We start from the raw sequence: 13,817 nt of genomic DNA, 5'->3' as shown, positions 1-13,817 counted from the left end.
CTCAAAGGTAGAAGACAGGGTGGTGGTGGAGGGTTGTTTTTCAGACTGGAGGCCTGTGACCAGTGGTGCTGGGTCCACTACTTTTCGTCATTTGTATAAATGATTTGGATGTGAGCATAACAGGTACAGTTAGTAAGTTTACAGATGACACCAAAATTGGAGGTGTAGTAGACAATGAAGAAGGTTACCTCAGATTACAGTGGGATCTTGATCAGATGGGCCAATGGGCTGAGGAGTGGCAGATTGAGTTTAACTTGGATATATGTGAGATGCAGCTTTTTGGGAAAGCAAATCTTAGCAGGACTTACAACACTTAATGGTAAGGTCCTAGGGAGTGTTGCTGAGTGCAGGTTCATAGCTCCTTGAAAGTGGAGTCGCAGGTAGATAGGATAGTGAAGGCGGCAGTTGGTATGCATTCCTTTATCGGTCAGAGTATTGAGTACACGGTTTGGGAGGTCATGTTGTGGCTGTACAGAAGATTGGTTAGGTCATCTTTGGAATAACGTGTGCAACGCTGGTCTACTTCCTATCGGGAAAGATGTTGTGATACTTGAAAGGGTTCAGAAAAGATTTATAAGGATATTGCCAGGGTAAGAGGATTTGAGCTATAGGGAGAGGTTGAATAGGCCGGGGCTGTTTTCCCTGGAGTGTCGGAGGCTGAGGGTTGATCTTATAGGAGGTTTATAAAATCATGAGGGACATGGATAGGGTAAATAGACAAAGTCTCTTCCCTGGGGTGGGGGAGTCCAGAACTAGAGGGCATAGGTTTAGGGTGAGAGGGGAAAGATATAAAAGAGACCTAAGGGGCAACCTTTTCACGCAGAGGGTGGTATGTGCATGGAATGAGCTGCCAGAGGAAGTAGTGGAGGCTAGTACAATTGCAACATTTACAAGGCATCTGGATGGGTGTTATGAATAGGAAGGGTTTGGCGGGATATGGGCCAGGTGCTGGCAGGTGGGTCTAGATTGGGTTGGGATGTCTGGTTGGCATGGATGAGTTGGTCCTAACGGTCTGTTTCCATGCTGTACATCTCTATGACTCTATGACACTATGACACTATCCACATATCTTATCGGGGACTATGAGCTGAATTGTGTGTCACTACCAACCTCCCCCATCTGCGTGGGTGGGTGTGTGGTGTGTGCGCGCCTTTGTAAAATACATCAGGTGGCCAGCCCACCACCTTCGAATCCATCCTGAGCTGACCCCCAAAGAAGCAAGGCGATTAGGTGCTGAAATCACTGCCCATCTGCTGTATTTAATCATGTAAAGGTTAATTGGGTTTGTTAACATGCCTTTAAAATGAATAATGCGTTGTCCATGCCAATTTATGGCTGATGTGGGCAGGTGGGAGCAAGTAGACCGATGGAAATTTTAAAAGGCCTCATACAATAAAAGTGGGAAGGAAGGGGGTACTTCATTTAGGGGTGTCCTGGACATTTTGGGGGAACCCCACCACAATGTCTACCCAACAGAAATACTCTTCCTGACCTTAAAGCAGTGTCCTCTATGAAGCAGGCCAACCAGATTGCTTGGCGGAAGTTAGAAGTTCCTCTCAAGTGAGAGGCAGGGGTCACTGACACTGCACAATGACTACAGGGCAGGGCTTGCAAAGCCGACTTCCCTTTCAGAATCGCTGGAGGCGGAGGGGCTATGGCTGGAACCACAACCTCCAAGAATCCAACTCTACAATCAAGATGCATCCTCCAACAAAATAAGATACAATGGCATACTCATTACAGTGACGGGTGCATGGTTTGCGATCCCAGATCTGAAACACACATCTAAGGATTTAACCTCCAAGGTCAGAGGCAAAGGACACCATCCTGCCATTTTTCTTAACCAAAAGGAAGTTGCAATTTGAAATAGAACATGTCAAGAATAGTTGCATGAATTTTTAAGAAGTACCAGAAAATAATTCCTCCATTATTTGGCATATTTCAATTTGAATAATATGCAAAAAATGTTTTAGTACTTTGCATTATTTCATTCATAAATCATAAATATGTTACATTATACTCTTGGCCAACAGAGCGGAGGACAAAACAAGACATCAATGCAAATAGAACATAGAAAAATACCGCAGAAAAGGCCCTTTGGCCCTCAATGTTGCGCCGACCAGTAAACTAATCTAAGCCCGTCCCCCTACGCTATCCCATCATCATCTATATGCTTATCCAAGGACTGCTAAATGCCCCTAATGTGGCTGCATCTTAACTTCATTGGAGGCAGAGCATTCCACGCCCTTACTACTCTCTGCATAAAGAACCTGCCTCTGACATCTGTCTTAAATCTATCACCCCTCAATTTGCAGCCATACTCCCTTGTACAAGCCTAGGAAAAAGACTTTCACTGTCCACCCTATCTAATCCTCTGATCATCTTGTATGTCTCTATCAAATCCCCACTTAGCCTTCTTCTCTCCAATGAGAACAGACCCAAGTCTCTCAGTCTTTCCTCATAAGCCCTTCCCTCCAGACCAGGCATCATCCTGGTAAATCTCCTTTGCACTTTTTCCAATGCTTCCACATCCTTCTTGTAATGGGGCAACCAGAACTGTACACAATCATCCAAGTGCGGCTTTACTAGCTTTTTGTACAGTTGCAGCATGACATCACGGCTCTGGAACGCAATCCTTCTACCAATAAAACCTAACACACCTTCTTAACAGCACTATCCACCTTGGTGGCAACTTTCAGGGATCTATGTACATGGACACCAAGATCCCTCTGCACATCCACACTACCAAGAATCTTTCCATTGACTCAGTATCCTGCCTTCGTGTTATTCTTCCCAAAGTGAATCACCTCATGTTCATCTGCATTGGAATTCCATTTGCCACCTCTCAGCCCAATTCTACAGTTTATCCACGTCCCCCTGCAACCTGCAGCATTCTTCCATATTGTCCACCATTCCACTGACTTTATTGTCATCTGCAAACTTGCTAACCCATCCACCGATGGCTGCATCCAAATTATTTATAAAAGTCATAAACAGCAGTGGTTTGAAAACAGATCCTTGTGGCACACCACTAGTAACCGGACACAAGGCTGAATATTTTCCATCAACTACCACTGGCTGCCTTCTTACCAAAATCAGATTCTAATCCAAACTGCTAAATCACCCTCAATCCCATGCTATTGGAAAAAATATCTGAAAATGTGTTGCGGGAAAAGCGCAGCAGGTCAGGCAGTATCCAAGGAGCAGGAGAATCAAAGTTTCGGGCATGAGATCTTCTTCAGGAATGAGGAAAGTGTGCCAAGCAGGCTAAGATAAAAGGTAGGGAGGAGGGACTTGGGGGAGGGGCGTTGGTTAAGGTGAGGGTGCTTCTGGGCAGAGGAGATGGCCTGGGGTGTGCAGTGAGAGAGGTGGCACACTTTCCTCATTCCAGAAGGGCTCATGCCCGAAACGTCGATTCTCCTGTTCCCTGGATGCTGCCTGACCTGCTGTGCTTTTCCAGCAACACATTTTCAACTCTGATCTCCAGCATCTGCAGTCCTCACTTTCTTCCAGAAGATTTTAACCGACTGCGAATCCTCTTACAAGGATGCCTTCCTTGAAGAAGCTCTCTTCCTCCCCCTATTGCAAAAAACAGCCTACCATGTGAAAACTTATCAAAGGCTTTACTGAAGTCCACGTCAACTGCCCTACCCCAACATGCTTGGTCACCTTCTCGAAAAGCTCAATGAGGTTTGTAAGACATGACCTGCCCTTGATGAAACCATGTTGACTATCTGCAATGAAATTGTTGCTTGCTAGATGATTACAAATCCTCTCTCTTATAATCCTTTTCAAAACATTTCCTACAACAGATGTAAGGCTCACTGGTTGATAATTACCTGGGTCATCTCTGCTACCCTTCTTGAACAAGAGCACAACATTTGCAATCCTCCAGTCCTCTGGTACTAAACCTGTAAAAATGACAACTCAAGGCCAAAGGCTCTGCCATGTCCTCCCTAGCTTCCTCGAGAATCCACGGTTAAATAACATCTGGCCCATCTACTTTCACACCTTCTAGAATTGATAACACCTCCTCCTAACTAAACCTCAATCCTTTCAAGTCTAATACCCCATATTTCAGTCTTCTCCTCTACAATATTCTCCTTTTCCCGAGTGAAAATGGATGAGAAATATTTGTTTAGCACTTCTATCACCATAGCGTCCACACTCAACTTCCCACTTCTGTCTTTGACTGGCCCTATTTCTACCCTAGTCATCCTTTTATTCCTTATATACCTATAGAAAGCTTTAGAGTTGTCCTTTATTCTACCTGCTAAAGACTGCTTATATCCCCTCCTTGCTCTTCTTAACTCTCTCTATAATTCCTTCCAGCTAATCTGTAACTCTCCATCGACTCATCTGAACCACCTCATCTTAATGTCATGTAAGTCTCCCTCTTCTTTCTTTCGTAAACCACGGTTCCCTTACTTTATCACTTCCTCCCTGCCTGACACTGATATACCTATCAGTGATACACAATATCTGTTCCTTAAACCAGCTCCACATTTTGAGTGTCCCCATCCCCTGCATTTTGCTACCCCATTCTATGCATCCTAAGTCTTGCCTAATCGCATTATAATTGCCCTTCCCCCACTATAACTCTTGCCTTGTGGCATATATCTGTCCCTTTCCATCGCTAAACTAAACATGGTCATTCTCTCCAAAGCGTTCACCCACCATTAAAATCAAACACCTGGCCTGGTCCAGATCCAGTGTGGCCTCCCCTCTTGTCGATCCTTCGATATACTTTGTCAGGAAACCCTCCTGCACACATTGGACAAAAACTGACCCAGCTGACTTACTAGAGTTATAACATTTCCAGTCAATATTGGGGCAGTTAAAGTCCCCCATAATGACCATGTTCCTTTAACTTCTGCCCAGAATCGTTTTGCCAATCCTCTTCTCCACATCCTTGGAACTTTGCGGAGGCCTATAAAAAACTCCCAGCAGTGTGACCTCTCCTCTCCTGTTTCTAACCTCAGCCCATACCACCTCAATATACGAGTCCTCATCAAAAGCTCTTCAGCCACTGTTATATTATCCTTGACTAACAAGGCCACATCTCCCCCTCTTTTACCGCCTTCCCTGATCTTAATGAAAGATCTAAATCCTGGAACCGGCAGCATCCATTCCTGACCCTGCTCTAGCCATGTCTCCAAAATGGCCACAACATTGAAGTCCCAGGTACCTATCCATGCTGCAAGCTCACCTACCTTATTCCAGATACTCCTGACGTTAAAGTAGACACACTTCAAACCAGCTTTCTGTCTGCCAGCACACTCCTGTGACCGTGAAATCCTATCAATGTCCTTCCTACTCTCATCCTCCTGTGTACTAGAACTTTACCACAGGTGTCCATCCCCCTACTGACCTAGTATAAACCCACCCGAATAACACAAGCAAATTTCCCACCCAGGATATTAGTACCCCTCTGGTTCAAGTGGAGACCATCCTGTTTGAAGAGGTCCCACTTTCCCCAGAATGAGCCCCAATTATCTATGTACCCGAAACTCTCCCTCCTGCACCATCCCTACCCCCATGTGTTCAGCTGATATATCTCCCTGTTCTTCGCCTTGCTATCACGTGGTACGGATAAGAAACCAGAGATTACAACTCTGTTTGTTCTTGCTCTCGGCTTCCACCCTAGCTCCCTGAAATCCTGCCTTACATCCCTATCCCGCTTTCTATTTATGTCGTTGGTACCTACGTGGACCACGACTTGGGGCTGGTCACCCTCTCCCTTCAGGACCCCAAAGACACAATCGGGGACATCATGGACCCTAGCATCTGGGAGGCAACACGCAACCGTGAGTCTCTTTTGTTCCCAACAAATCTTCTATCTGACCCTCTAACTATTGAGTCCCCAATACTAACACTCTCCTCCATCCCCCTGTTCCCTTTGTGCAACAGGGACAGACTCTTTGCCAGTGACCTGCACCCAATGCATGCCCCTAGTAAGTCGCTCTTCCTGCTGCTGAAAACAGAAATGGAGGGCTCAAACGTTCGAGGTAAGCTTTTAAAGATTTAAATTAATGACTAACCTTTCCCAGCAGGACCCTGGTCCAAGCTTATATATCTCCAACATATATCATGCTGCAAACAATTTAAATAGTTTGGAGACACGCCTGGAAGTGAAAATTCTCACACAATCACACCATTACCTGTGCAGGTTGTCATGTGGTTGTAATGTCACTGGGCAAATATCTACAATGTCAGGCTAAAGCTCTCAGAATAGGGTTTGTATCCCTTTGTGGCAGATGGTGAAATATGAATTCAATAGACATTGGGATTAGAAAGTTAGTCAAAAAATGATCCCATATGGTCAAGCGACCACAGATCCAAATGTGCATATTCCAAACTGACCCACAGTCGGAGAAATCAGGCCTGACAGAAAATTGGTGCAGGAAAAGAACAGCAGGTCAGGCAGCATCTGAGGAGCAGGAGAGTTGACATTTTGAGCATAAGGAATGTAGAGCTTATGCCCAAAATGTCGATTCTCCTGCTCCTTGGATGCTGCCTGACCTCCTATGCTTTTCCAGCACCACTCTTTTCGACTCCGATCTCCAACATCTGCAGTCCTCACTTTCTTCCTAACAGAAAATTGGACTAAATAAACTAAACAGCTGCCAGCAGTTATTGGCTGCAGAGGAAAGTGGAAACCAAGGCCATAGAGATTAAGGCGGCTCAAGAGGAACCAGTTACAACTAACTCAGGTGTTGTGTATTTGATAAGTATCGATCAGGCGTTCTGCCATCTTGACTAGTGCACTTTACACCAATCACATGGCAACAGTGAGGGATGTTGGCACGACCCCATTGGATGATTGGAACTTCACTCATGACCTCTTTAGACAAAGACCACAGAACAGTCAGAGATGTTTGATCCAACTTGTCCATGCCAACCAGATATCCTAAATTAATCTAGTCACACTTGCTAGCATTTGATCCATGTCCCTCTAAACCCTTCCTATTCATGTAGCCATCCAGATGCCTTTTAAATTTTGTAATTGTACCAGCTTTCACCTCCTCTGGCAATTCATTCCATATAAGTATCACCCTCTGGGTGAAAAAGTTGGCAGTGATGTTCCTTTTAAATCTCTCCCTTCTCACTTAAACCTATACCCTCTGGTTTTAGATTCCCCTACCCTGGGGAAGAAGACCTTGGCTATTCACCCTCATGATTTTATAAACCTCTTCAAAGGTCATTCCTCAGCCTCTGACACTCCAAGGAAAAAGTCCCAGCCCATTCAGCTTCTTCCTGTTGCTCAAAACCCTCCAATCATGGCAACATATTTGGAAACCTTTTCTGGACCTTTTCAGGTTTAACATAATCTTTCCTATAGGAGGGAAATATAATTGAGAAAGGTTCAAGTGCTGGCATGGCCATGAATGTTCCTGAAGTACTCATGCACCAATTGCAATGCAACTCAAACCTTCTCTCGGTCAGTCTGAAGATCAAGGATCCCAGGTCAAGAGGGAGTGGGGCCCAGACTGGTGGAGAAGTGGCAGAATTCACTTCATCATTGATTTCAGAGTGAAGGGCACTCTGAAGTGTGACTGCGTCGATGAAGAGAAAGGACTCTCACAGGAACTAAAAGAAACGGAGCATTCTCTCCCTGAATGAGAACTCCCTGGATATTGTGTGCAAATCTGGAGGATTTGGCTTCAGTGGTAACACGTTAGCTGCACATTAAGCAAATAGAACCTTTTCCTATTTATAAACACAGCTGGAAGCTCCAAGACACTCTAATGACAATGTGGGTTTGGTCTGTAATACCTTATAACTGTAGGAAACCAGCTGCAGCAAAAAGGCCCATTGCCGGAACTGCTGCTCATTCCACCTCTCAACTTTCAGAGATCTTCAGATCTATCAGTGACCTTCCATACATACTTGTGAGTAGCTCTGAGAGATCCCACAGAGGGGGGAGTGGCAATGGCCAAATGGCATTGTTGCTAGACTATTAATCTAGAAACTCAATTAATATTCTGGGGGCCTGAGTTCAAATCCCAGTATGGCAAATATAATTTGTACTCATGATAATCTGGAATTAAGAATCCAGTAATGACATTGTAGTCACATTAAAGACATCGATTGTTAGAAAAACCCATCTGGTTCACTAAGGTCCTTCACGGAAGGAAATCTACCATCCTCACATGGTCTGGCCTACATGTGCCTCTAGCTCCACAGCAATGTGGTTGATGCTCAACTGCCCTCTGAAATGGCCTAACAAGCCACTCAGTTGAAGAGCAATAAATGCTGCCCAACCAGTGATGCCCACATCCCATGAGTGAAAAAGAAAATTGAGCCCTCAAACTAGTCAGTTGTGAAGAGGCCACTATTGCCTGCAAGAGAACCAGCACAGGATTGTCCCCTCGTCCTCATAGTCACGGAATTGCTACAGTGCGGAAGGAAGCCATTTGGCCTTTTGAGTCTTCAATGCACCTCCGAAAAGCATCCTACCCAGACCTCTCCATCCTATCCCCATAACCCCGCTTTTACCATGGCCAATCCACTTAGTCTGCATATCCCTGGACACCACAAGACAATGTAACATAGCTGATCCACCTAACCTGCACATTTTTGGGTATGGGAGGAAACCGGTGGAGTCGGAGAAAACCCAAGCAGACACAGGGAGAATGCCTGTTTGGAGTTTGCACAGTTACCCAGGGCTGGAAGCAAACTCAGGTCCTCAGTGCTGTGAAGAAGCAGTGCTTACCACTGAGCCACAGCTTTCCAGCCAGCTGAAGGACACAGGGCACTTCCCAGGATAGCCTGAAGCTCTTGTAATGCCTCTCAGTCAGTTGATGTTACTGCAATATCTGTAATTTCAGTTTCCACTCATGCTCTACCTGTATAACTCCTGGACTACCTGGAGTTTGCCCTGGGCAGGCTGATCTGCTGATGCCGTTCCTCTATCCATCTACACTGGCTCCTCCTCCATTAAACAATGGTCAAAATTAGGGCAGGATGGTGCTGTGCCATCTTAATGTTTGCTTCAGGAAATATGGCTATTCACAGCATTGATAGCCACGTTCATCATAGACTTTTAAGTTGATTTTCAGATCCACTGCATAATGCCCCTGCTGGTAATTTTCCTCCCATGACCTCCTTCTAACCCAACATGTCCATCACGGTGAGGTCTATCATGTGTGGCCCCACAGGACAGGTCCTTGTAGCAAAACATTCAAGTGAATGGACAGTTTGCACATCGAGTGGGATACTTAAAAGCACATCTGTTCACCTTCCTCAACATAACAGTCAGCTTCCCTTCACTGAAATTTCAACACAAGCTTTGTATCCTTGCCTTTGCATGTTAGACATATACCCTCCCTCCATTAACACCACAAACCTCAATTTACTGATTCAAGCATGTAGTTGGGGAAGTCAAGAGATCCTCCACCAGCTGTCCTTCCTCAATGTCTGCATCCATATCATATCCATTCCAATCTGCCCTCAATGACGTCAGTGTCCATGATATTATAGGATCTCATTAGAATGTCACAAGGTCTAGAGTGATGCTGGTTCATGGAGAGAAACTCAGCTGAGCATGGTTCGTCAGCCACTGCATTTGTGATTAATACATTAGGACAAAGTGAGGACTGCAGAATCAGAATTGAAGAGTGTGGTGCTGGAAAAGTACAGCCGGTCAGATAGCATCCGAGGAGCAGAAGTATCGACATTTCCTGCTCCTTGGATGGTGATTTATAAACTGCCCTTTGAGTCAACTAAATATTCTCACATTAACCTTGCCCACCTGAAGAAAGCCTCCTCCCACTCTGGATGTTGCCACTGCGTTGGCAAATACCAGGCCTTCTTGTGAGAATATAATTCACTTCATTTCTATGAGTGTCAATATTTTCAATTCTCCCCCTTCACCCATCAATGTCTCCCAATTATCCTTTACTCACACCAACCTGTGATTCATGTCACCCTTATTATCCTTGAACAGTTGCTTTGCCTGCCCTTTCCATGGATTCCATGTTTACGTTGACTTTGCTGCTTTCCTTCCCAAATCCCCAAATATCAACATCCCGATGCCCCTTTTGACTCCGATCCCTTCCAATTCTTAAGATGACTTGCATTGTTGCATTTCTTGACCTTCCTTTTTGATACGGTACAATCCTGCCATGACCCTATATGTACCCTCGAACATATCCAACTGCCCCTGTAACCTGCTGCTCAATACTATCATTCAGCCTGTTTAAAGGAATGACCCTGCACTAAACTCTTCCTCCCAGATGCAGCCAAATGACCCCAGACAGGACAGAAACATGTGACTTTATCCACCCTTCTTCCTTTGAAAATGACAGAGCCCCAACTTTCCCTGGCCATTGTCCTTCCTTTCCCAACTGATCTTCCCTTCCAGTGTTACTTTCTCTCCATTCTACCCTGAAAGAAGAGCCAGTCTGTTACCTTGTGCTGCTTTCTTTCCTGGATATCCTACACTGCAATTCCATCATTGAATCAAGTACTTACACCAAGAAGTCAAGCTCATCCGCTGCATGCCTCTTAATACCATCAGGTTTGTGAAGGCACACAATTCTTGATTGGGTGGATCATAATTGGGAAAGAGCACTTAATAGTGGTGCAAAGATTTCCTTGTTGTAATTCAAAACTACGGCCTCCCATCCAATTTAGTTCACCCATCCGCCATTCTTCCAAACTCCTCCCAAGACTGGAATGTTCTACCAGTAAAACTCTGAAAGGCTGATCACTGCAACACAACAGATTTGAGCCAAGAATGCTTATACATACAAAGGCTATACTTTATTACATATGAGGAAAACCAGTATTCATTAGATGGTAAAAAAGGTTAATAAAGTTTATTAGGAATCAGTGGATATTAACTTTTAAAATGCTAAGATAAGCATCTAATCCATAATATTAAAGCTTGTTTGAACTAATACTGCATTAGACATCACTGTGAATTCTAAGTTTTATACAGTGTTTATAAGACCATGGGAAATTGGAACAGGAGTTGGTCATTCAGCTCCTCAAGCCTGCTCTGCCATTCATTAGGATCATGGCTGATCTCATTGGCTGACTGATTTTCTTTGTTGAAAACACTAAAGATGAAAGGAAAATTAGTATATAATAGCTGCTCTATTTAATTTTCCATTCAGCTTGTATTGTGCAATGAGAATTGTGCAATTCTAGCAATCTTGTGTAATTTTCTGCAGCTTATCTGGGCAGAAAACAGCTTGCCTTATGAAAAATATATCAAATTACTGCTAGTTTTAAAGAGATTTCACTTTGTCCACTGGAAATTGATAATTGGAAGCAAGAGATCCACAAGACACCGATGGCAGCTATTTATCCTTTTAATAATCTCCAGCATAATTGGGAAAATGATGTGAAAATATCAGATAGAATTTTGACATGATTACATTTATTCCTGTCCCTCAAGGCTTTTAATTGTGTTTTTGTGACAGTCTAAGATGCAGCCAGATTGTAAATTTATTACTGTCAGTTCAACATAAAATTGTTGTTGCATAATTTAGCACAAATTTTAGCCCCTTAAGGTTTTATTTAACCTAGAAAGATATTTGATATTTACAACTTTTCTTCATGTATTAATATTTCAATGCAAATTATATCTTGGAGTCAGTTTATATTGTTATGATGAATGTAGTTACAAACAGAAACAAAATTTTATAAAAGAGGAAGACCATGAATGATGGCTTGCTATTATTGCAATTCTACTAAGAAATTTAAGAAGGATATTGAAAGTACTTGTCAAATCAATGAAAAAGGGACTATTGAATATAGATAAAGTTTCAGTTACAGAGATAATTTGACAAATTTCAAAGGCATATCAATATTCCAAGACAATCAGTGCTTTAGAGATTGACAGAAACAGCAAGATGAGGTACAAAATATATGTCTACAAATTTCCAAGCATCATGGAATCAGCAAAGCCAAATGCTGAAATCATTTTTTTTTTTAAATAGAACTACCAACCACCATTTAGGGGTAAGCTTAAAAAAAAAGAATGGATCTGTCTCTTTTCAATTAATACATGCACAAACATTTCAAAGCTTCCTATTTCTATAATTCCACTTCCAGTTATTGATTACAAAGAAAAACTTGCACCCTCTTCCATTTGTATTCAGAGGATTTTCTGCTCCAATGCCATGCAAATAATTTACTTCTACGACAGAAAATGCTAGTTCTTCTGTTTGTAGAAATCTGTAAGACAACAATAAGTGGGCGGCACAGTGGCACAGTGGTTAGCACTGTTGCCTCGCAGCGCCAGAGACCCGGGTTCAATTCCCGCCTCAGGCGACTGACTGTGTGGAGTTTGCACGTTCTCCCCGTGTCTGCGTGGGTTTCCTCCGGGTGCTCCGGTTTCCTCCCACAGTCACAAAGATGTGCAGGGTCAGCTAAATTGGCCATACTAAATTGCCCATAGTGTTAGGTAAGGGGTAAATATAGGGGTATGGGTGGGTTCGCTTCGGCGGGTCGGTGTGGACTTGTTGGGCCGAAGGGCCTGTTTCCACACTGCAATGTAATCTAATCTAATCTAATCTAATAATGCATTTTTCCTCAGATTCTTAAGAATGCATAGCTTCACCAAAATATCTCTCAGGAAATGAATTTAGGAGCATAAAGTTAAATGTCTGGAAACAGTAGAAAGCTGTCTTTTGCAGATATTGCCAAAGTGTAAATTTTGTGCTTGATCATTACCACACAGGTATGCAGAGAATCACTTCAGCACAAGGCGAGTACCATTTGAGGAACTTCCTTCCCAAAGCAGTGAGAACCTTACAATGTTCTCATCAAGGACAGTGTAAACAATTTCTGGTGAGACATAAGTGAGGTTTTTATTTGTGATATATTAACTGAATTATCCCATGGCTCGACAGCAGTTATTCTGGCATAGGTGTGAGAACGCACATGGAATCTCCATTGCAGCAGACTCCGTCGGAATTGCTGAGGAAATTAAATTTTCTTCATCTATGTCTGGCAGCCTCAGAAAATCTCCATTTAAATCAGAACTGGTAGCATTCTGATTAAATGAAGTGAACAGTTACTTTGGAAAATTTGGACTATTAAGTATATTGTCTAACTCCTGAGTAATTATCTGACATTTATCTCTCTCACTCCCAACTACACCCTGCCTTGCAACTAATACACACCAGATCAGAACTGACCTGACACTCCTTCTCTATTTCAAGAAACTGATGGTGCCCCATCTGCAAACTCCAACCCATTCCAAATCTGACCTCCATTCACCCACCCATCCACATTCCCTCATTTTGAGCATGGCCCCCGCTTCACTTTCTGGGAACCAACACTTCTTTGCCACCATCCCACCACCCCCTAGTGCCAAAACCTTTTTCCTGCCAAGAGATCTTTACACCTGACACACAAATCCAATTACTCCCCACCCACAACAACGTCATCTACCAGTCCACCTTGCTATCTTGCAACCTGGAATCATACTTACACAGCACACTACTGCCCTGATACCTTTTACCCACCCCCTAAACATTTGGCAACTTGTCCACTTGGCATCTTACCCTCTCCTAACTTGGCATTCATACCACCTGCCAGCCTATCTACTGATCTGAAATTTTCCTACTCAGCTTTAAGTCTTACAACTGAGTTAGTAGCAGGAAAGGTGAGGAATTTAAGGACCCTAATTAGGAAATTCTTATGGCATTCCTCAATGAGGAATAATACTCACGTGAAAAATTAAAACATCTCTAACTTGGTAAGATAAGGACTGCAACATGGGAGTTGGCATGTCCCTGGAGAAGGAGACTCTGTACAGGTAGTTCTTGTATAAAGCGTGTTTTGGCAACGCAATTTGG

At 43.5% G+C, this 13,817-nt stretch overlaps 1 protein-coding gene across 2 annotated transcripts in view; it reads right to left on the bottom strand.

Moving 5' to 3' along the window:
- The window catches only part of slain1a (SLAIN family member 1a), a 123,199-nt gene that overhangs the window by 24,091 nt on the left and 85,291 nt on the right, over nucleotides 1–13,817 (bottom strand). The gene's annotated exons all lie outside the window — the stretch shown is intronic.

The sequence above is a fragment of the Chiloscyllium plagiosum genome, unplaced genomic scaffold (assembly GCF_037043375.1).
Source record: "Chiloscyllium plagiosum isolate Xiang-an unplaced genomic scaffold, Cpla_swu_hap1 HiC_scaffold_6, whole genome shotgun sequence".
NCBI classification, from domain to species: Eukaryota; Metazoa; Chordata; class Chondrichthyes; order Orectolobiformes; family Hemiscylliidae; genus Chiloscyllium; species Chiloscyllium plagiosum.
Note: the sequence above shows the minus strand (reverse complement) of the source record. Positions and strands in the feature narration are given on the sequence as shown.